At 32.3% G+C, this 25,093-nt stretch overlaps 1 long non-coding RNA gene across 2 annotated transcripts in view; it reads left to right on the plus strand.

The window, feature by feature from the left end:
* LOC146996239 (uncharacterized) overlaps positions 1–25,093 on the plus strand; it is a 281,313-nt gene that overhangs the window by 17,288 nt on the left and 238,932 nt on the right. The window contains exon 1 of one of the 2 annotated variants that reach the window (XR_015042145.1): positions 15,225–15,385. The exons of the other annotated variant lie outside the window; for it this stretch is intronic. This is a non-coding gene — a long non-coding RNA (uncharacterized LOC146996239). Of the gene's footprint in view, positions 1–15,224; positions 15,386–25,093 lie in introns of those variants that run through there. 2 annotated transcript variants of the gene reach the window in all.

Consider the following 25,093-nt stretch of genomic DNA (forward strand, 5'->3'; position numbering starts at 1 on the left):
TACATGAGTTCGTCATATATTTATAAAAACGCTTCTAAACTTTGCTGAAACATTGCCAAATGTGATCCCAAAATCTTCATACCATTTATTTTCTCCGCTACTGTTATATTTTGAACTAATGCCTAGATGAAACTAATGTCTAGAAGTTTCTCTCTAAAAGGCTTCAAACTTTATCAAAATCGAAACGTCGTCAAGTATCAGGCTGCAGTAAGAAACAGAAAAATTTACAATTATTTATAAACATGTGCATTTTTGTTTATCCGTCGAAGATAATTTTAATAAATAAGAGAAAGAAACTATATTCTGACTGCCGTACCGAAGGACCCGGGTTTTTCATCCCGAAAAAGGCATAGATGTAACTTGGCCGTCCCTTCATAAAAGGTAACGGTAGCCTACATATAAGATGTCTCCATATTAAAGAGACCACCGCGTCTGGCTTTAGAAAGAGCCAAAGGCTATAAACGGTTAGAGCCCACCACTGGACCCCACCCCTCCCCCCAAAAAAATCGAGTTTTGTCTCACTTAATTTTTTTCCTGAAAACTTAGGAAACTTTCATAATTTGACAATTTTTAGTTTAAACTAAAATAAGTTATTTAATAATTAAATCAACGTATTATATTTATTTGGAGAAAAAGGGTCAGTCTATAAATTTAATATTTAGCTGTCAATTCATAATAATGTATTTGAATTACAAAACGTAACCAACAAAGATGTGTTACTGGTACCAAACTTTACATTTCAGATAGGTATTTTTTTATTATTATTAATGTATATTTTGCTAAATATTTAGTAAGCTAAATTGAATTTTTTTTTAAATTTTATTCTTAAAACCTTTCCTTCTGTAAAAAAAAAAATCTGTCTCGTTGGAATTTTTTTTTTTTTTTCATCTCAAAGTTTTACAAGCAAAATAAAAAATTTTATTAATAAATTTAAAATTTATTTTATTTATTTATTTGTTTGTTTTTTACTTTGTTCATAAATTTTTCATTTTATTAAAAAAAATTTCTGGGCCGTTAACTGTTTTCAGATCTTGCATGCAATTCAAGTCTGAGACTATTGATTTAAGAATATTTAGACGCGAAAAGGGGAATTTTATAACACAACAAAGATACAGTGCTCGCGTCTTCCGTCAATGGAATGGATACGATATATTCGTGAGTAGGCGTAATTGAAAATCTACATTTAATTTTTCTTCATTGAAATGATTAAATATGTCTTTATCAACCAATACATATTTTCTGTAATAAAATGCAAGTGTCTGTGCCATATAATTAATTGTGTTTTATAACAAAAAAGTTTAATCTGCTTATATTCTTAACTTTTGAGTCATTGCTATTGCATTCTTGCTTCATTAAAAATTGCATCTTAAAAAAGCACTGAAATGATTTATAACTTTAATAACTGGAACTATTAATGAAGGTAAATAAAAGCTATTTTTAATCATACATAAATACATTATCTTTTTTAGAGATTCTGAAAATATAAAACTGATAAATGATAATAACGTAACCAAACTGTTTAAATTGACAGAAAAGGAAGTTAAACGCTTTCCGATTTAAATGCTGTTTCTTAACAAATTAACTTTTCAAAAGCTAGTTGTAGTTCTTTGAAATTAATAATTTATTAAATAGCTGTTTTTATATCTAAAATGGGTATTTATGGAAATCGTATGTAGAGTTTTTAGTAACTATCTCCATTATCCAATCTTAAAAATTTTACAATTAAGCTTTCTATTTTTATGCATTTTCGACAGATGGCACCACATGTCAATACCCTAAGGTCTCGCCAAATTGTTCCAAACCTGTTTTCTTAATTTTCGGTTAAAAAACGGTTACCTTCTTTTTTATATATAACTATGGCTACACATATGATGGCTGTGTCTTAGATATATATATGCCTGCATTATATATGTATGTATTTAACTGTAGTTTACTGGACGTATAATTTTTTTTTTAATTGGCAAACTTAAAATTCGTAAATTTGTCAATTGTATGATAAATAAAAAAATGGCTTTATTTAAAGCAGACGTCATAACTTTTACATTCAATTATAATAATAAGTGGTTAAGAAAACACTGCGAAAGCTTCTCATTTCAGTGATTAGTTGTTCGTATTGCAAATAGCAGCACTTGTTATTTACCTATGTAGCTGCTTCATGAAACTACTAATTACTTATGTCATCGAGAATCTTATCAGTCAAGCGAACGAATGGGACTAACATTTCAATAACTGAACTTTTTGAGCTATGGAGAATATATAAAAAGTTGAATTTTACATTTGCCAAGCCATTCTGCCGCAGTGTTGAAATGTTCCGTAAAATTCTCGACCTTATTTTTTGACTTTATAATTGATAATATATTTCTTAGAATAATATTTAAACCAGTTTCCTTTAGAAAATTCTTTACGAAGGCATTCCTTCACTTAGGCAGATAGCCCTCGAATACTTTGCCATTATTAAAAATAAACCAAAACCTTGCCGTTTTCCTGCCAAACCGCAAATTAGCTCGCGTGTATTTAAGTAAGGGTTGAGATTGTGTTACTCAGAACATGTTCTGCCTTCTGAAAGCCACATTACCATTCTACGATCAGTATTCCTGCTTAAGGCCTTGTTTAATTCTTGCAGATAGTGCTGTCACACCGGTGTAAGTTAAAAGCCAATTTTACGGGTTTAAATACCTCTGCTTAGCTAATAAACAGTTAGATTTAATTTTAATTAAAAATTGTACTTTTGAGATTACGCCATAAATGCTGGCTGATTTGTAAGCACCTGGAACGCCTTCTGTTCAATTTACTGAGTGCTTAATAAAAGGGTCTTTTACATCTTCAGCATGGCTCTGGTATACTTTTTAAGACTAAGTGGCTGACAGTCTTAGGAATCTTGATTTAATATGTGTTACCAAAACAAATCACACTCTACAAAGTCCTTGGCAAACGAAAAATCAGTTATTGAGTTTTAAGAATACCGAGTTGCTGGGAAAACTTTGACAGTTTTAAAAGTAGAACGCGAACATTTGACTTGTATAGAAGCAAAGGGTGATCACTGGTAAAATTAAGCGCAGCAATGACTTTCTGTTAAAGCTCAGGCAGTCTTTGGACCCCATTTCTATGTACATGGGGTAGCTTACAAGAGAAGATATTTACCAATTAATTATTCGACGCGCAAGAATCTGTCTTTCAAGAGTGCAACTCAATAACCGGAACATGTGGCAGTCTATTAGTGCAGCCCACCAACAGCTGAGCGCTAAAATCGCTGAATACTGGTAGTTCTGATCTAGGTTCAATTTCAGAGAAATTGGCTGGCTGCTTGGCCGTTTTCGTGGTTTTGCCCATTATGTATATGATTAAATTTTCCTTAGAAAGTCCTCCATAAAGGCATTCCTCCCCTTAGGCATAGTGTGCTTTGCCATAATTAATTAAACCAAACCAAAAGTCTGTTATTGCGAGGTTTAGTTTAAGTAACCCAAAGAATAATTTATCGGCTTAGCTCTAATGGCTTCTTGGATGTCATTCATGCCATATGAAGATTTTTCATCATTGCAGGAGTCGAAAAATATCCTGTGACATGTGAATTTCGCCACTTTTTCCCCGAGGTTCTGTAGCAACTAAAAGTACACATTAGTGATGAAAAGTACACTTTAGTGATGAAAGTATACTTTAGTGAAGATGGACTACATCTGATAATAGATGGGCCGTTAATTTGCCTGAGAAGTAGAAGTTTACACACGCTGAGTGTTTCGGTGGACTGATAATTTAATTGAAGATGTTTCATTCCAAACCAGCGCCGTGCAGGAGATGAGTACATGTGCATAGATTACCACGGTAATTATTGTACAGATCACCATGATGATTTGTACCTCCAGATCTATACAGATTCTATAATTTCATATGTGTTCCACGGTGATCCACATACAAATGTTATTCTGAATGCCGATATTTCTATTAAACAAGACGTGAACTGATAATTTACATTACATGCGCATGCAAAGTCTATTACGTTGTTCGGAATATGAAACTAATATAAATTGTGCCTTCTCTGGGATTCGAACGGGCATTTTCCTATTGCCAACTGGATCTGTTAAAACACTTCCCCTATTACGCGAGAAAATACGTAAATCTCTTATATGCTCACGATATCGTCATTGTATGTGATGTTAATGTGACGACTTCACATGCGAACAGTGAATTTGGATCCGAAGCCATACAACAAAAGTAAATAGATATTTCGTCCACTTATAAAAAGGCAGAACTCTCCCAGTTAACATAATAATACATTGCTTGTAGTTTGTTTGTTTATGTCTAAAACATTTTTATAAGCGTGAAGTAGCTTGTTTATACAAGCTAAAAACAAATATGATACATTTCAGAATACACATTTTTTTTTTTTTAAATAGTATTGTAATATCTCAGGCAAATTTTCAGTTGTTCTAACAGACATCAGCTAAAGTTGTTTTTTAGAACTTTTTCTTTATTTCCAAAAGCTTTAAATATTTGATTATAGCAAAATTCTATTGAAATAAAATTTTATAATGTATCTGGAAAAGAAACGAAAAATATATTTTAAAAACTAAACCGTAAAACGTTTCGTTCACGATGTTCATTTAAAAAATATTAATTTTCTTAGTTTGATTTATACAAATTTTGAAGAATTTATGAATTGGTTTTTAAAATATATATATATATATCATGAACTTCAGTTAAATTAAATTAATGGATACGGAACTAAAATACGAAACCAAACAGCTTTTTAATCAAAATTTTTGATGCTTTGCATTAGAAAAAGAGTCTCGAGAACAACATGAAAATCTTATGAGAAACGTTATTAATTATTAACCTTCAATTCTTAATTCTCCTCAGATAATCATATTAAAAATAGGTAGAATAAATTAAATTTCATTGCGGGTTCTTTCTTTCTATTCCTTTTTGGTCTTTATGTTTTTTATAGTTTCTAAACAAAGAATATTGACTTTTGTTTTTACTTTTCTTCGTAAAATAACATTAGCAGCTTAACAACTGCAGTAGAAAAGGTTAAATTAAGTTCGTCACATGCAAATCAGCATAACGGTTTTGAAAACAGGAAATTAAAAACACATAAAAAATACGACACTCATTTTTCACCTTAAATTGAATTTCTAACACGATTTTTCCTATACTTTTCTCTTTTCGAAATTACATTAGAGGGCTTTGCGATTCTACGGCCTTTTTGACTTCGTCTTAATTAATAAAAGGGAAATATTTCTTTTATCCTTGCACTTATAATACTTGTTAAGATCATTTTAAGTGATACTTCCTTTTATTAAATAAAGATTTTTGCATATAGAGTATAGTGGTTAGGGGAGGTAAACTGCTGAATTGGCTTCCAACACGGGCATACTTGATATATCCATAGTATTTAGGGAAGCCTACTGCGATACCGAAGGCCCCGGTTCGAACTTGAACCCCGGTTCGGCATGGATGTTTAAAAATGTACAGTCTCTGTGCGGCATGGGAGCACTCTAAATATGCGATGAGCCGAAAATCCTCTCGACAGATTGGTGGTAGGAGAAGAGGGGTTGGATGAACTTGGACGCGTCCCCCCCCGGGGTACTCTTATTCAAAATTAGGTGTGGGACGGGAAATGAGCCCGCTGCATGTGGTTCCAGTCTATCAGGCAGGTACTAAGTGCAAGTAGAAAGAGTCCGAAGTGGCGAAGTACGATAAGCAGTATAATTAAAAAGAAATGCCAGTGATTGCTTCCAGACGAGCTAAGACGTGACCAGTAAATGCAAAATAACAGATAGAAATAGCAAGCTAGCATTAATAATTAATAATTCATACATAAATAATTAAACATCATAATAGAAATTGGGTGAAGGTATCAAATTAATGTAACGTGAGACTCCAAAAATAGGGGAAACAAGGGATAACGCACAGTAGATACAATTATTTAACTGAAGGGAATAACAATAGTTGTTGGTGTAATTAAAAGTGAGAAATTAATTAACGTTTCAAAGTTGAGATAACTCCTCAAGAATGAGGTGCCTACATTTTATTTAACAAGTTTGTAACATTTTTTGAGTTCGGGAATTTTGCTCTTATAAATTTGTATAATCTTGCCAATTTGGAACCCAAACAGGTCCTGAACTTCCTTCGTAACATTTAGCAATTCAGAGATGTCTGATCGGTTGCTGGTATAATTTGGAGTATTATCTGGAAGAGACTTGCCAGGATGGTGTTTGTCAACTTTTTCCGTGTTGACAGGAAAGTTCGGATTCAGATTACCATTGCTAGTCGGATCTGCCGCTTGGGCATAACTGATTCCTGGTTTTACAGTGGGTTTTTAGATGCGTTTTTCTTGTAAGATGGGAACCTAGGGCAACCCCTATATGAGGCCACGTGGAAGCCTAGACAATTCGAACACTAGGGGGTATCCAGGTGCTCCTGATGGTCACAATTGCTAGTTCTATGATGGCCTGCACATTTAACGTACCGAGGTGCAACGTGACAATTTTCTGAAGAATGATGCCATTTCTGGCAATTGTAGCATTGGGGAACCTGGGTTTTAGATACATATTTTTCAATCTTAATGCCAAAAAAACATGAGATGAGTTACATTAAAAATATCTTCACTTTTTGCATTGGGTATACGTTGCTCTTGAAAAAGCGACATAGGCGCCTTAGTCTTATATTTGGTCAGTTGTACCATTTTATGCACATTATATCCTAGCTCTGTAAAAGAGTCTTTGATGGTATCAACATTAGAGTCCAAGGGTAATCCCCGAATAAGGACCTTAATTTTTTTTTTTTTTTTTTCCGGGCGGGTTTATCAATCAGACAATTGAGATAAGTAACAACAATAACAGGTAGTATAACTTTTAACGAACCACAATATTATATCGGCGAAGATTTATCTGATAAATGGTGTACTGGCAAAAATTGTAAGTGGTTTTTGATGCAAACGCTAAAGTGTCTACTGTTATGAAGAAACTTATGCATTTAATGGAGTGAGTCGGAATGGAAGATAATTATTGCAGCCATCTCCCAGAAACTTTCTCGGAAAAATCTAACATCCAAGAAAAAATATAGAAAATTATTCAGGCACATATCGAAGCTTTGAAAGATTCCTTTGAAATCTATTTTCCACTAGCTCAAGGAACGGAGCTTGAATGACTTTGAATGGGTGCTAAATGTGATCAAAAGAAAGAAGTGTGTGTGTAAGGAAAAAGAACTGTTCAGCTTGAAACTCAGCTCAGTGGAATGCGAGGTCCTTACACTAATGCCTCATACTAACTAAAAATTGCGTTTAAAAATAAATTGAATTTCGGATGCGTACAAGATGAATTCAAAATATTGCTTGGGAAAAAAAATAAATCGTGCTGTATTTCTCAACTATACAGTGTAGTAATATAGGATACCCACGCAGATACTAAAACAATATACAGAATTTGCTTCAATGTAGAAGAAGACATTCACCTGCGAACGTAAACAGTTGAACCAAAAATATGAAGACTGTTCACAAAAGTGTAGCCACAAATATCTCATTAAATGGTATGACGTTATTTCATGATATATTTTAATTTGAGCCTACACTGCATAGTCATAAAATTAATTTGTAATTATCTCCTGCAAAGAGTAATAAAAATTTCATTTAATGAGTAATAAACGAATAAATCTTTGAACTGAATTGAGTGCAATGATTATATAGCAGGAACCAAAGTTATCGTAACAACTCATGATGTTATCCGAAATAATATAAAATTACTATCAGAACACTAAAATCGACGTGATTTCTTAAATTGGGGAAGAATCTTTACATATTGCTAACTTTTAACACTTTAACTTTGAAACTATATTGACATATTAAGGTACACTGCGGAAAAAAAGGGGAGTAGTTCTATATGTCCCATTCTACTGGGTCGATTGATGAAATTCAATTTGCGTTTTTCATGTCTCGAAAGCACGACTTAGGATATGTATTAGATTTACATATAACGTTGTTCTAAATTAGGTATTTCGACACAAAATCAGACTTTTTCTTAAATGACATGTCAATCCTTCTCCGTATTTCGATTCTAATTTAAACTATGCCAAACTGCCAAGCTTTGTAAAAATCGCACGAGAAGTTTTTAAAAAATTAGCTCTCAAAATTTTAGCTCCGCCATGCTACTTGAATTTGGTATATATTTAATAATATCTCGTTTTTTTATTAAACTTCTTTGATTCTTCCTCTCACATTTCGAAATTTAGCTACATTCCAAATAAAATTAGCCCCTTTTTTATGATTTATTTTTAAAATTTGTATTTTTAAATATTTTTTATAAATTTTTCGAAAAACATTTTTTAATATAACCCATAAAATTTTGACCATCATCTTAAAGTAGACGTGATTCTAAGCATGCCTGAAAAAGTTAGTTTTTTTATTCCAAGTTTTCTACGACATACTTAGAAATTTACATATAGGCGCGTTTTAAAATTTGGCATATTTGTTATAAACGGTAATAACGCCAAATGCGATTTACGCACTTTGTTAAAATTAGTTGAATGTATGAACGGACCTTTTTTCCGCTCGTGTTCAACGAAAAAAGGAAAGAAAAATAGGTTGCTATAAATTAAGAAGTTCGCCAAGCGAATTATTCTTGGCGCAAACTAAAAAAAACGCGCCAAGATAAAGTTTAAATTTCTCACCAAATATAAAAAAATTTAATATCTAGGCAGAATATGAGTCTTGGATCGAAATATGAAAACATTTGGTACGTTATTTCAGAAAAAGTCCCATTGTATATCAAAATTACAATGGTATAGAACATTGTAATATAAAACAATGGTATGTATATTAGAACATTAGAACAATGGTATGTATAAATCTAATATATATCGTAAGTCACGCTTTCGAGACATGAAAACCGCAATTTGAATTTCCTCAATCGGTCCAGTAAAACAAGAGATATAGAATTGGGGATTTTTCTTCCTTTTTTTTTTTTTAAACTTCCTCTCTCTCTCTCTCTTTTTTTTTTTTTTTTTTTCCGCAGTGTTCGTTTTAAAAATTGTATTTCGTTTCATGGATATTGCACACCTGCTGACATAACCTCTTACTTTACATTCCCTTATCATCCATACCCTTTTCCTACCCTTCTAATACAGTTCGTAGACATCATTAACTTGTGTAAGACATAGGATAGGCCTAAAGGGCTCCGAGAGTTAAAATATATGGTAATCTCTAACCTAAGCTAAAAAATAGAATAATAAGCAAATAGAAAATCCTAGATGTCGGCCGTTATTTTCACAGAATTGAACTGAAAAATAATAATAAAAATAATAAAAATTGGGGCAGGAAAGTTCTGCTAATTCTGTACGATGGCCCATTCTTCACAGAAAGAGATTAAGTAAGTTTGCCTTACGTTTCTTTCTTGCTAAGACTACTGCTGCTAATAACTAATATTGTCACAAAAACTAGTCACATATTACTAGTCACAAAAAGTTCAATATCAGTGCCGAATAAAGACTAGTTTAAGATTATTTATAAATTCGGTAGAGAAGAAGAAATGATTAAGAAAGTTTCTTTGGCTGTGCAAATTTAATGTATAAAAATGTTATGGAACTGTGGTAGAGAAAAATGTGGTAAAAAAGTGTTTTATAAAATATATTAACTTATATGCTTCAGGTAGAATATCAACTCGTAGAATTAGGTCTACAGTTAGATATTTATAGCCATACGAACTTCAAGAACGATGATCTTCAAATGGAAGATAACTATAAGAAACATTTTCTTGAAATGCATGTTATTTCCCCTACTATAGAGAAAGAGAGAAAATTCTACAATATGGGAAGAAATTCCAGCTATTCGCTTAGAGCAAAACTCTAAATTTTGTAAACAAATTAAAATAATTAAGTATAATTTAGAAAAGAATAAGATGCTTGATTTGCTTCCTAAATTTTTTGTTGTTTCAGAAAGCAAAGAGACTACCAAAAACGGAAAGTCAGATAAGCAGACTTCATTGGATGATTGTTTTAATAAACAGCGAATGTTCTGATAATTGACTTAATTTGAATGTTCCATCCTAAATAAATTCATAATGCGCAGTGTTTGTAATTTTTATAAGTTCTAGATTCCGGAAACAAGTTAAAATAATCATGAATAGAAAAGAAACACGCCAATGTGACAATCAAACTCGCAATAACAATCTTGTATTTGGCCTACAAATATTAAAACACTCAATCGATTTTGAGGGCAGCTAGATGTCCCTCCTCATCGGGAGAACGAAATTACTAGAAAGAGTAAAAAAGAAGGAAAAAAATACAGCAGGCTCAGTAAAAGTAGGCGGCCAATGTAACTCTGATTCAAAATCCGCAGTGCAGTGCTGATAACGACACGTGTTTCTGCGACTCCTTTGCCGATGCTTAATTTCCCCCCCTTTCTAGTAATTTCATTCTCCTGATGAAGAGGGACCTTTAGCTGCCCTCGAAATCGATTGAATGTTTTAATATATGTAAACTCGGCGTCTAGGGGATTTCTACGCTGACGACACACATTTAGGTGACTAAGTATTTATTTAGTTATTGACGGAGATACAGTGATGAGTATTTACAAATGAAAAAAAAGAGTTATAATTGAGAAGTTAACAGCTTCGCCATCTATTAATACGTCTTAGTCGAAAACATGGCTGTTCTCATTCTCTTCCCTCGTCCATCCTTCGTCTCACTGCAATGCCGTTAGTTGTGTTGAGTTGTTGCACTCCTGCTACTCACACTCGGGTATCCTGACACGACAGGGCCGCCTGGCGATGATGGAGTTGCAACAAAATCTGAAAAGAGTAATTAAAAAAAAAAAAAAGAAAAAAGAAATAAAGGAAAAAAAAAGTCGTTTGGATATACCATCTTGGAACGTTCTGAGAAAAAAAAAAAAAAGAAGCATCATTTGCTTGGAGTGTCAATAGATCATCCTGGAACATCTTGAGGGAAAAAGAAATGTTATTTCTCCAGACCATCTTAAATGCTCAAGCGTCTTTAGGAGCATATCTGGGACTTCTTGGTGAGGCAAAAAAAAAAAAAAAAAAAAAAAAAAAAATGAACATCTTAATAAATCTTGTATATATAAAAATTCTTTGTAGAGAGGAAAAAAAATTTTCAACTGATTAAAAAAAAATGATGAAGAGGAAAAAATGAAAGGTAGTAAATACTAAATAGAATGTCCAATTGAAGAGTATATCAATTCAAAATTAAGAGTTCATTGTTGAAAAGGCCATGGTTTCATCAAATCAGCAGCTGTGTAGGTTGTATTCGGACCTTCATGTATTCCGACTTTCTCTACCTCATAGCGGTCATTTGGCTTAACAGCTGTGACTTTGTAAGGTCCAAAAAATCGGGGACGGAGTTTGATTCCAGTTCCAAATTAAGTACGTTGAAGTGCGACTTTATCACCAACTTTGTATAAGTTTGGCTGTTTGCGGCGTTTGTTATATTGACGTCTATTTTCTTCTTGAAGTCTGAGAATATTGTTTTTCGCTTCGTCGCGTAATCTTTCTTTTTCTTGTAAAGTGGATTGGAAGTGTTCCTCTTCAAGTATTTGCTTAATTTTGATATCGTCTTTGTTTTTCATCTTTATTCCAAAAAGTAATTCAAAAGGCGTGAACTTAGTGGCTTGAGATGTAGTGCTATTGATAATTCTCTGCACAGAAGCAACATGTTTAAACCACGTTTCGGGATCTTCTAAAGATAGCTTAGTTAAAACGGGAATTAAAATACCATGCATGCGTTCAATCTGTCCATTTGCACGAGAACGCCCGTAGTTATTATGATGTGTTCAATATTCTCGTCAAGACAATAGGTTTGAAAGTCAGTTGAAGTAAAAGCTGCACCCCTGTCTGAGATAATGCGGCGGGGATTACCAAAAGTTGTTTGCTGTAATTTCAATTTGTCGATTGCAGCTTGAGTGGTTGTTGATTTAACAGGATAAAGCCAAAGAAACTTTGAGAATGCATCAACAACTATAAAAAGATATTTGTAATTATTGTTTGTTGACGGCAGTGGTCCTAGAAAGTCGATATGTTAAGTATCAAGCGGTGTATCGCCTTTTGGAATCGGGTGAAGAAAACTTTCCGCTTTACCAGCCTTTCTGGAAGAAAGAATGCAGGGTACGCAGCTCAAAATGATTTTTTTAACAATCGCAGATAAATTAGGGATGTAATATTCACGTTTAATAATGGATTCCGTTTTGAGAGCAGAAAAATGAACTTTAGAGTGAACATTATGCACTATTTCGGTTTGCATTGCCTGAGGTACAACTAATAGTTCTTGGTCTTCAACTATTTTATACAGAACACCGTTCTTTAAGGAGCAGTCATCTAAAGGGGTTCTTTCTAAAGTATGTTTGATCCCCGTAATGAAGTCATCAGTGGATTGTGCGGCAATAATCTTTTGAGTGACACTGTCTATGGCAATTAACATGACAGGGAAACGACTTAGAGCATCTACATGTTTCATAAGATGTCCAGAGCGGTGTTTTATTGTGTAATCAAAGTCTTCAAGGTAAAGAGCCCATCGAGCAATTCTGGGTGTTATGTCTTTATTAGATATAGTTTTTTCAAAAGCAGCGCAATCTGTAACAATATCAAATTTTGTTCCGGCTAAATAATGTCTAAATTTTTTAAAGGCTTCAATGATGGCTAGGATTTCTAGTTTATAACTGGAGTATTTCTCTTCTTGGGGGGTAGTTTTCTTGCTCATATAGTAAATTGGGTGGAAGGAACCATCAGTGCTTTGTTGCAAGAGAACAGATCCGTAACCATGTTTACTTGCGTCACAATGAAGTTGAAGCGGTAAACCTTGTTGGTAAAGATGCAAAACAGGATCACTGGAAAGTGCTTCTTTCAGTTTTAAGAAAGCGTGCTGCTGCGCAGGACCAAACTCAAAAGGAGTGGACTCACGTAGTAAGTCACTGAGGGGTTTTGCAATTTTGGCATAATGTTGAATGAATTTTCGAAAGTAACCAGTTAGGCCAAGAAAACTTTGCACCTGTTTAGCTGTTTTGGGTTCAGGAAATGACTATACAGCGCGTGTTTTGGATGGTGAAGGTCGAATGGTGCTATCTTGAATAACATAACCTAGGAATTCAATTGTTTTCTTTAGAAAGTTGCATTTCTGAAAGTTTATTTCTAGACCATAGTCTGAGGCAAGTTGAAGGACTCGTTGTAATTTTTTAATTCCGTCGTCTTCGTCCTTAGATGGAATAATTATATCATCCATATAAATTACAATAGTCTGATCACTAATGAGAGGTCTGAATATGGTATTGATAAATCTTTGAAAAACGCTAGGAGAGTTGCACAGTCCATAGGGAACTTTAAGGAATTCATACTGGCCTTCATGAGTAACAAATGCAGTGTATTTGCTGCTTTGGGGATTCATGGGAACATGAAAAAAGCCGTTTTTCAAGTCAAGAGATATAAAGACCTTAGAATTCTGTAAATTATCAAGAATTTGCTCTATAAGGGGTAGAGGAAATTTGTCTTTCACTATTTTCTTGTTAAGACGTCCGTAATCTATACATAGTCGGTAAGATCCATTTCGCTTTTTGCAGAGGACAATAGGGACAGCAAAATCGGAGCAACTAGGTTTTATAATTCCTTCGTTCAGCCACTGCTGTATTTGAGCTTCTACAATTCGTTGTTCGGCTATAGATAAGCGGCGAGGACGTTGACTAACAAGGATTTCATCCGTTAAGATTAAAGACATTTGCAAATCAGTTATTTTGGTTTTATTAGGTTTGTAAGCCGAAACTAGGTGTTTGATTTCTGTGCGATGATCTGGATTGGTAAGATGCGTTAAATCAGGAGAATCAGGTTCGTCGAAAATGTTTACAATATTAATTAGAGAATTATGGTCAGGAGTTTCTGCTTCTATTAGTTTAATACCATGCTTTCCAATAGCAAATTCAGCTTGCTGGATACAATCACTTCCAATAATTGCGTCAACAGATAGGAGATTATCTTCAATAACATGAATGTCAGTTTTAAAATTTGTATTTTGAATTTTGAAAAAACCTGTGAAATATCCTACTGGGTGTACAATGCGATCACCAAGTCCTGATAATGTTATAAAAGATTTTTGAAGCGCTGGAGAACCAATTTTTTGATATGTTGATGTGTTAATTATAGTAGCTTGACTGCCAGTGTCAATCAATGCTGGAATGATAACGTCAGAAATATTGATGTGAATCATCATAGAATGTAGAGGGTGTGACTGTACGACAACTTGATTGAGAATTGTCTCTGATTTTTGTGACGATGGAGGTGATTCACGACTTGGTTTCTGAGTACAAGTAGACGATTTATGGCCAAATGAATAGCATGAAAAACATTTAGGTTGTTTATGAGAACAATTAGAACTTTTATGGCCTTTAGACCCACAATTGTAGCAAACTATAGGTTGGAGAGGCTTTTGAGAGATTTTGCTCTCTAAGTGATGAGAATTATTTTGTTTAAATTTCGTATCACTAGAAAATTTAGCATGTTTGGAAGCAGACACTAGCTTCCCATAAATTTTTAACTTATCTTTGAATTCATTTACAGTTTTACAACCATATAATAAAATTTTGTTAGGGTTTTCTGGAATACCATTTATCACATAATCAAAATTAGAAGACATATCAATTTGACCTCTAAAACCAATTTCTCTCATAGCAATAAAATAATCGAATAAGGATTCATTTGGCTTTAAAAGTCTTTTAAAGATCAGTTTATGCAAATCTGCACTGTTAAGCTTACAGGAAAATTCTTCTAACAAATATTCTTTTAACGTAGTAAAAGTTTTGATACCATGTAAAGAATTTACAAAAGTTTTAGCAGAGCCTGATAAGCATTTTTTTGTGAATATAATCTTGTGAACATCATTTGTAATTCTATTCAGTTCAAATAATTCTTCTATGTCAGTTAAAAAAGATTCAATTAAATTATCAGAAGAACCATCAAAAGGTTTAATACATTCGTATAAATCACGAAACGTTATGCTGAATTGTTGTTCATTTACCAGCGATGATATGACAGGCGTATGATGTGTTCGATGTTTATGTAAACAAATACCGGAGCTGGAATTCTGCGCGTTTTGGCTAGCTGCCAAGGTCGAACAAGTAATTGACTGCGTAGTGGTTTCAAAATCTGTTTGATTTTCGGCAATTAATTTTTGTTCTGCGTTCGTCCATCCTTCGTCTCATTACATTAACATATGCAATGCCGTTAGTTGTGTTGAGTTGTTTCACTCCTGCTACTCACATATATGTAAGCCAAATACAAGGTTGTTATTGCGATTTTGATTTAGATAAAAATAATTATGCTCTGATTTAGGAAATAATAAAATGATTGATTTCTTTAGGCAGCGTATCCTCAAGAAGTGATTAACTAATTGAGAAAATTAAGTAAGTAAATTTCCTTTAAATTACTAAATACAATTTAAAATGTAAGTTTTTCTTTTTCTTTTACATGTAAGATTTGTTTTCCGTAATTTTACTCATGTACAGTAATTGAGAAAATTAAGTCCCTTCTTAAGATTTTTTTGTTTGTGTTTTGATGCATTCTTCATAATTATTTTTATTTATTATAATATTAATAAAATCTACTTCATATCTACTTCATTATTTTTAAAATACATCCAAGAACTTTTAAATGGCTGTATTATGCAAATTGTCAGTTATCATTACTGATTGTCATTTTTTCTATGATGACCTCTTCCACAGAAGACCAACGGCCCACCAGCGGCCGAAAGGTAAAGTCGCTGAACACTAATAGTTCAGTCCAGGTTTCGAATCACAGTAAACTGACTGGCTGCATGGGCCTTTTTGTGGTTTTCTTCATGTGTAATGTATCTACGAGCCAATTTCTTCAAAAAGCACTCCCTTAGGCGACATCCGTTCTCTTAGGCGGATAGCCCTTGCGTGCTTTGTCAAAGCCAAATAAACAAAATCAATCCGCAGAAGACCGAAATTGTTTGTAAACTTAGCTGATTGTCTTAAAGAAAGTTAATTTGCTTTATTTATATAACGTATTTACAATTAATATTTAAATGCAAATATATAACTAAATGTTATCTAATTTAGTATGATGTTCTTCATGTAACAAAAGCTTGAACACTTCTACTTTGTAGAAAAAAAAATTGTCTTTTTTCTTCAAATTAAAATTCCAAATTTCTAGCTACAGTTGATCTTATAATAAATTCGGCATTAAAGCAGAAACTGAAATCGAAATAACTCTTTTTTGACAAGAACAAGCCTGTTCAACTTTGATTGAGATTTCCTTTCACAATCTAAAGTTCATTGATACAACATGAATGTGCAAAGCGCGTTTTCGACAGCCGAGAATGTTTACTATTTTTCACGACGGAGAAAATCTTTCTAGTCTGGAATCTAAACAGTGTACATACAATTTTATGTTTTAAAATTAACGTAATGACAACTAATTAGTTGCTAGATTATCATACCAAGATAAGTTTTAAAGTAAAAAGTTTTAAAATAATTCTAAATTAATTAATGAAATTTTAAATTAACTGCAGATCTACACGTGACGCAGCACTATTTGCTATTTCGTCAGTTCTAAATCTTCAAAATGTTGTTTTATGATCTCTCACTAATTGATCCTATATCGTATTGAAACGGAAATGCAATAAATGAGTAGACAAAAAGCAACATATGCATATTCTTCCTTTGTTTTAATATTATACTTTTCGTGAAAGACTAGACTGAAATGTAATATTTGAAATACATGTTCAGATGCAAAGCGTTCTGAAGGCCGTCGTACTTTACATATCTTGCGGAAGTGCCTTACAGAAACTACATTCACGCGATAAAAACATATATTTCACAAATATGAATTGAATATACGATATAGATGAGGTACAGTGGAAAATGGTGTAGATGTAACGTACTTTACACACCTGCAGTTTTCAAAATGAATCAAAATACAACTTTGACAGTTCTAGTTAATTCCGATTTGTATATCATGATTTTGAGGTGATGGTCTAGCTTTCAGTGAAGAAAATATGCACAAATATAATATTTCCACATATTTAAAAACTGGGGATACATTAGGCTTAAAAGTTCATCAAATGAACAATTAAAAGAAATTCGCAGGATATAAAATAGCAGTATTAATTAACAAATAATGATACAGCTTGACGTTAATATAAATATAGAAGTAACTAATAAGCAACTAATAATTTGAAAAAAGCGTAAGCAAGCTCTTAGTGCGAAAATGGTCTTCAAACGCTCTGAAACTATAAGTAATATACCTTAACCAAGTAGTATAAGAGAAGTACATGTTCTAGAAGAGTCAAATTAGGGAAAGTTTGTTTCGGGTGATTAGTTTTTTATAACGTTATTTGTGTTATTTATATTAATTCAAAATCTCCAGATCTGAGCTTTAATTTCAAAATTCCGAGTTACTGAAAAATATATTCAACAAACCTTATATTTATTATGTTTTAGATAATTGCAGATTGGTTTACAAGGCTTCCAACTGCATGCGTTACTTTAGAGCGCCATTAAAAGCACAGCATGACACTAACTTTTCATTTTAAAACGATAATTAAAAAAGAAAAAATACTAAATTTTAAGTTTCATACCTTAATATTCTGTAAAAGCACAACTTACGAAATTAGATCTTGAAATGTGTTGTCAAACATTAACATATGAAGTTTTAATTCTTAAAAAAGATCATTATTTAAACAATAACAGTGAAAAATAAAGTGCTGACAGGAAAGAAAAGCTAAATTTTCAGTGGAATTCTACTAGCCAAATCAAATGTCATGTTGCATTATACTTTCATGGACCACGAGTCAGGCTTATTGTTGCTTTTTTAGACTAGCTATAAGAATTCCATAAGTTAAAAGTGATCCAATAGCAGTAATAATTAATGTTCTGTCAATAGTATAAATATTCCACAGACGCAGCACTGGGGGTCGGTTAGGAATTTTTTTTACAAGTATTTCTAATTTTAAGAACTGATCCGGTACTCCACTCGCCAAGGTCTGAATATGTGTCATAATTTCTTCAGAAGCGTCATTAACTCTCGATCCTAACACAATTAACGTGCATAGTAAGGAAACCGTATAAACTATTCCAAATAAATCGAAAATGGTGTATGTTACTGTGTAGTTTGTTATGAAGAAATAGCGGTACTGAAAGCGAAATATCTTTAGCAAACAACAGATAACTAATGCAAAAGCTGGGAAAGAAAATGGTTTGTTCATAGATTTCATGACTTCACAGATATTCTCATAAAATCGCAAAAGTTGCTTATGCCTGCTAGAAATGGTGCAACTCTGTAAGTAAACAAAAGTAGTTTTAAATAGTTCGATTATTATTAAGCATAGCTCGCTATAAAATATTATAAAATATCCAAAGACTAACTGAACATAATAATGTCGTACACATTTAATAATTGTCATCAACTGATGTGAAGTGTTTACCCGTTCCGCTTTCTCAAAAATACCTAAGCCTAGATAGATATTAACAAACATCTTGATGGCCATAATCGCACACAAACAAAATGTGAAAATATTAAAACGACGACTTATTCTTTATAAATAATTCACCGATAATGCGCCTTCATTAATTTCAGAGATTCTCAGTAGGAAATTGAAGATAAATTGTCTCTTTGTTTAAATTGATATTTGAAGAGCAACATCACATATAATTTGTAGCTCAGCAGCAATGGCTAATTTTATCTCGTACTAAAATGCCACAATGGAAATATCGGTTACGGTAAAGAAAAATAAAATAACATTAAGAAAAAATGTGATGATTTTGTTTGCTAAACGTTTTCGTCTTGACATATTCGTAGATGATATATTTCGGTACTTCGAGAAAATAATAAAATTGGTCGAAATATATTTATCATGGATTTTACAAACTCTCCTTTATGATATCTGCGAGAAAGTTTCAGTATCTTCCGATCATGAGAATCAGTGTGCATCTCACTGCTCTGAAGGACTTTTTTTAATAGCGTTTTACTTTTAAATGGATGATGTCTTATTTCTTCATATGCTTCTCAATAGCAAAACTGAAGAACTTTCCATTTTTCCCTTTTAATATAAGTAATTAAAGAATTCATAAAATTGTTCCTTTTAAATTCTTGTTGGAATCAGCGTATTTACATTGCAACTTGTTTCACTCAATCTTGAATTAGCGGCTTTACATAGCTTGCAGGTAGACCAATCTATGTGCCTTACACAGAGCTTCTCACAGATTTTGCAGAATAAAATTTATTTTACGTTTCCTCATTTCAATTTTCATAAAAGGTCTCAGAATAATATTAAAAAATAATAATAATCAACTTAGTGATGTGTTTCGTTGTGGTTATTAAGGCCAAAAGGCAGTTATGAGCAGAATGTGGGAAAATAATACTAGACACATTATCAGTCATTTTGGATCCAATATTCAGACGAAATTATGATTTTAATCATTTATTTTGAGAAACCTATACTTTGTTTCATTCCTAAATTGGCAATGATAAATAATGAAATAATGAATAATGAAAATTAATGATAAATAATGAAAAGTAAAAGGATTTACTGTTTGTCTGTTCTTGAAGATAAATAAAAATAATGTAGGTATTTTATAGCATGTTCTTAGGTATTTCCTTCCTCTTACAATTGCATAAATCTCTTTATACAAATAGAGTACAAAAAAAATTTTCGTTATTACAATACAAACCGAATTTTTACTAAGAAAAATATTCAAATGATTAAAACATCTTTGTTATTGGGGACTGAGTTGACTTTTGGCCAACAGTTGGCTATCAGTAAATGCAAACTAAGCTTTTCTGCTTAGTGACGGCTTCATATGTAAAATTAAACACAAATTAGATATATAATTATATTTGCTAATTCTTTCTTGCTCTAATGAATTACGGTTCTCACAAATTAACAGAAGTCTAATTACATTTCATTAATAAGGAAGAAAAGTAAAATTGAATTAATATGTTTATGAGACTCCGCCTTATATCTATCACTTTAAGTTGTCAAACAATAGAAATTACAAAGTTTCCATGGCTGAAAGATTTATGTCAGAAAAACACACAATTTAGCCTTCATCTGCTAAATGTTATTCAGCAGTGAGGATTTTAACCTTACGATCTAATTCTAACAGCTACAAAATTCCCCCACATGTCGTCAGATCTACATACTAAATGGATGATTCTTCTGAGTCTAACAAATTACTCGGATGTTCAAACTAATTTGTATTCTAATATAAGTTTACAGTTTTCCTTACTAGAGCTATGCTAATTCAATAGCAAAGATCTTGCGACATGATCAAATTCCGAATTACTCCCATTCAACAGTAATAATATAATATTTAATTTTTCACATTTTACTTCTTAATGTTGAACCAGCACTGCAATCACCAAGCTTTTGTCATACTCTTTGAATTTTCGCAACTTGTACGGACTTTATTAAACTATGTTTTTAAAGGATTTGGGTGCGGGAAATTTTCCTGATTTGGAGGTAAAGTATCTGTCTCTAAAATATTTTTTAACAAATTTCGATTTATTCATCTGATTTATGTTGTTTTAACTATATTGTGAGTCCATTTAATTTTTTACAGTTTTTCTAATATGCATACTTCAACTTTCGTATGTCCTGTTGTTCTAACTCAATATGTAGTCCATCACGCTAGTGGGATGGGGCAAAAATCATATTATTTTTACAAGTTCCTGTTTTATAAAAATTTCATAATTGCTTCGTAAATTTTTAAGCATTTTGACTTTTTACTTTGCTTTTGACAACTGCCTGTTCAACATTATTACTTGGCACTTAAAATTAACTATTTGTCACAAAAGAAGTTATATATGGGTAATTAGTTTATCATAAATGTTTTGCATTTTAGTAATGCTTTCGTATTTTTGCATATCTTATTTCCTTGAGTCTTGGATTTTTGCTTAACCTTTTTCTAGGTGCGCCATTTCGTCAGAATTTTACCTCTTTAGTATTCCATGTTTCTACTATTAACGTATTCTTTCGAACTTAATGAAATTTACGAAAAAATTGTTTTCTATAAAAAGGATCTTTGCTTTGATTAGAAATTGAAACTAATTGTCTTTTCCCAGTGTTTTCTAACACTGTATTTACAAATTGCAATTAATTGTAAAATGCATATTTTCTTTGACATTGTTGCTAACTACATAATAGATACTTTAAAGTATATATTTCAGTTTCTTCCATATTTTTGATAACTTTTTTGGCTGCTCCTTCATAGAGAAATATCAGTGTTATTTAATTACGTATTTGTTGTAGTTATATTCTAATTGGCGTTTTGTTCCGAATGGATTTTCGGGTTTGAACTTCACGTTTTTTGCTTTCTTTATGGTACCTGGCCTCCTTTGACTCGATTAATAATCTACTTATTTTATTCTATTACAAATGATTCCGCAGCATTTTTCGTGAAATTAATAATTTTAATTAAATATTTTAACTCATTTTCTATATGTATATAACAGAGAAAATTTACTTTAAATTATTTTTAAGTGATTAAGAGCAACGAAAGTTTTCGTTAAATTTAATTGTTCAGATTACGTGACAACGTTTAAACTGAAAGATGGAGATTTAGATCAAAAATGGCCTACACGATCACCTTGCATTTATGTGATGTCATAACGAAAATGCTTTAGGAAAAATGACTCAAAAAAGACTTGTTCTCCTACGTCTTAGCCCCTGCCATTTTTGTAATTACTGGTACTGATATTATGTGAATCGATTATTATGTTAGCAACTTTACTCTATTTCATATGCAACGCCATTTCCATTTGCTTGCTATTGCTAAAATCAATTGTGAGAAGTTCTACTGAAGGAATAAAGAGTAGCGAATGTATTATGAATCACCTTAACAACCAGGCTGTTATAAAGCGTAATTTTATTAATAGTAAGATTCTAGTGATACAATGACTGCATGCCATTTTTTAATGGCCTAGTATTAAATTTTATTCGTAACATCACTCTGCCGGATTTAGAAATACACAACATATTTAAATTTAAAGTTTATAATTTACAATTCAGGTGCACTGGTAGAAATTTATAAATTTTTTCCACATTTACTTTTCCATTATCCTCCATTTACAATTAAAATGTAAGTGCTATTAGGGAAACAGTTCCTTATAATAATTAGTCCAAAGGGCGTTAACCCAGAAGGGTTATTAATTTTGTTTCGGTATTTTGCGTTGGTTCACTATAAATGTGGGTTCGCTTCTCAAATTGTTGCCACCAAATATTAGAGCCCTTTGTTATATTTAAAGAAATCAAATAATGAATAATCTACTCCCATTGCGATAAAACAACGGTACCTAGAGCCATCAAATTTTGAATAACAACAGCTAGACCCGAATATGGGCATCTGGAAGCCCGAATATGGAATTTGAAATTTGTTTTATTATCAATTTCATATTTTGTAACTCTTTAACGAGTTTTGGATTAACAAACTGAGCGATTTCAAAACGAGAAATGGCAACATTTTATGGAAAAAAAAAAAAAAAAAAACATTTTTATCTCCAGCGCGCGAGACTGTGTAACGGAATTCTTAAAGATATGCTCATTTTAAAATTATTTTGCGATACTGCTGTTGAATTGAATTTATGGTTTAAGTGCGAAGAACATGATATTTAAAAAATAAAGGTAGCACATAAAACGTTAAAAAAAACGCCCCTTTGTGCGTAGTGTAAAATATGAAAGTTTTCAGATTTTATTTTTTATCATTTTGTTTATTTATTTATTTTTGAAAACATACAATATTCCCGTGCACCACAGATGTAAAACCCGGGGCTTACAGAAGTAAATTAACTAAAACATTAAAAGTTGCATAGATAAATAAAACGAACAAAAAACATTAAAAGTTACATGGATAAAATAAACGAAGCAGAACAGCAGTCTAGACTTCCCGAAAACCGATAACTTCACTGGCAAAGTCACTCGAAACATTTTCAAATCGTTCGGCAAGCATAACCTAGGGAAATCAAATGTAGGACATGAGAAAATCAAATTTTCCACATCTTGAGGTACTCTTTTTGAACATTCACATAAATTGTTTGCTCTTAGATTGAAACGAAACAGGTAACTTGCAAATTTACCGTGACCAGATAAAAACTGAGAAACTTTAATAGGGGGAAAGGCTCGGAATGCAATCTACGGTAAACAGAAGGAAAGAACTTTTCGGTGATCTTAGCACATTTATCTAAAAGATTCTTATATTGAAAGGACTTTGGAATGCTAATGTTGAAATGCAGATTTAAGGTATGTTTAGCTAAGAAATCAGCTCTTTGATTTCCATAGAAACCGTGATGAGCACACACAAAGTGGATATCAATTTCCCTATTTCTAAACAAATTGACAGTTAATAGGGTTTCGATAACTAATTTGTCGCAGCTGTTAATACTGTTCAAAAGGTGAAGAGAAGAAAAAGAATCAGAACAAATAAGGTACCTTGAGGATGCTGTCCTATTATCCTCGATCCATTTGACGGCAACATAAATACACAGTTCTATTTCAAGAAATGTGCATTCATTTCGTATATGGTGTTTAAAATAACAAACCTCAGAATGGCCTTAAAAAAGAACAAATGCAAGACCAACCTTGTTGTTCATCTTGCAGCCATGTGTAAAGCAAACCATATGAAAACTCATTTCAGTAGTGTCTATAATCGCAGAAATTTATGGGCTCTAAAGTAGCTGGATGAGGAAGATAAAGGAAAGGGACAATTGCATTTATGCAATCTTCTTAAGAATCAGTTGCCAATGCCTCGAATATATTATTCTTTTATTCAGTTTCGAAATTAATAGGAAGAACTCCTGCAAGAAAAAAAGTAGCCTCATAGCTTAAGGTTTTATAACCACTAATAATACGAAGAATTCTCCGTTGAATCTTTCTAAAATTTCCTTTGTTCACCTTCTTTGTAAGAACATGTTCCCAAGCACGACAGCCGTGCGAAATGAAAGGTACAATACACAATTTATACATCAATTTCTTAACATCGTAGCTTACTCCAAAAGTATTTTTGGCTATTCTGTGAAAGCCATTAATAATGTTTTCATATTTGGCAGAAAGGAATTCAGTGTGCTTTTTCTATGTTAATTTTTGGTCAAGAATTACACCAAGGTACTACATTTTCTACAAATTCCAGCGGAGAATCATCGAGTATCAAAGGAACAATATTTTGTTCATCAAACTTTCCGAGAATAATCATAACTTTACTTTTTGAAGAATTAAAAGTGAGTTCATGAGAAATCGCCCAATGGGAGACAAAATCTAGCACTTCTTGTACTCTCAAAAGAATGTTATTCAAAGTCTTTCCTTGGAAAAATTAAAAGTAAGTCGTCTGCAAATGCATTTTTTAAACAACTGTCGAGATGACTTAAAAGATCATTTATTTTTAATGTTTCAAGGAGTAAGTCCGAACACTGAGTCTTGGGGACAGCCTTTTTCTGGAGATAAAGCTTAGCTTCGGTCCCAGGCTGAAGCTCAGCGGTCCTTCCGTTTAAAAAGCTTTTAAGCAGGTTATAGATATTATAGTATATTGGTATACCAGCATCTTTTAGAATTTTTTAGATAGATGGCCACCAAGCATTATCAAAAGCCCCTTTGAAATCCAGGAAAATAAGAACTGTTGTAAACTTCATTTTCTTTACATCTGCAAGATATTACAAAGACTAATAATGGCATCTTCAACAGACTTCCGAGGCGTAAACCCGAACTGAGAATCAATATAAAAACATTTTTGTCTCAAATACCAATTTATTCTGTTAATGAAGAGAGTTTCAGGATTTTTCTCAAAGTAGGCAAAAGACAAATGCATCTAATATAATCAAAGTAAGGAGTTCTTGTATCTAAAGTTTTAAGAATCAAAACAACTCAAACCCTCTTCCATTGTGCTGGGAAGACTCCCAATTGTAAACAAAGGTTGAAAAGTCTGTGTAAAAAAAGTGCTATCCACCGCATGAAAGTGTTATACAGTTTCATTGGAAAGAAAGTCTAGTCCAGGTGATTCGTTTTTGAGATTTTTAATAACACTATTAGCTTCTGAAGTAGAGAACTGTGAGTCCATAAATTAAATATAAAATCCCTCAGACGCAATACGCATAGTTTTATG

Source organism: Stegodyphus dumicola, chromosome 7 (assembly GCF_044657685.1).
Source record: "Stegodyphus dumicola isolate Sdum_Otavi_A_Nest chromosome 7, ASM4465768v1".
Classification (NCBI taxonomy): Eukaryota; Metazoa; Arthropoda; class Arachnida; order Araneae; family Eresidae; genus Stegodyphus; species Stegodyphus dumicola.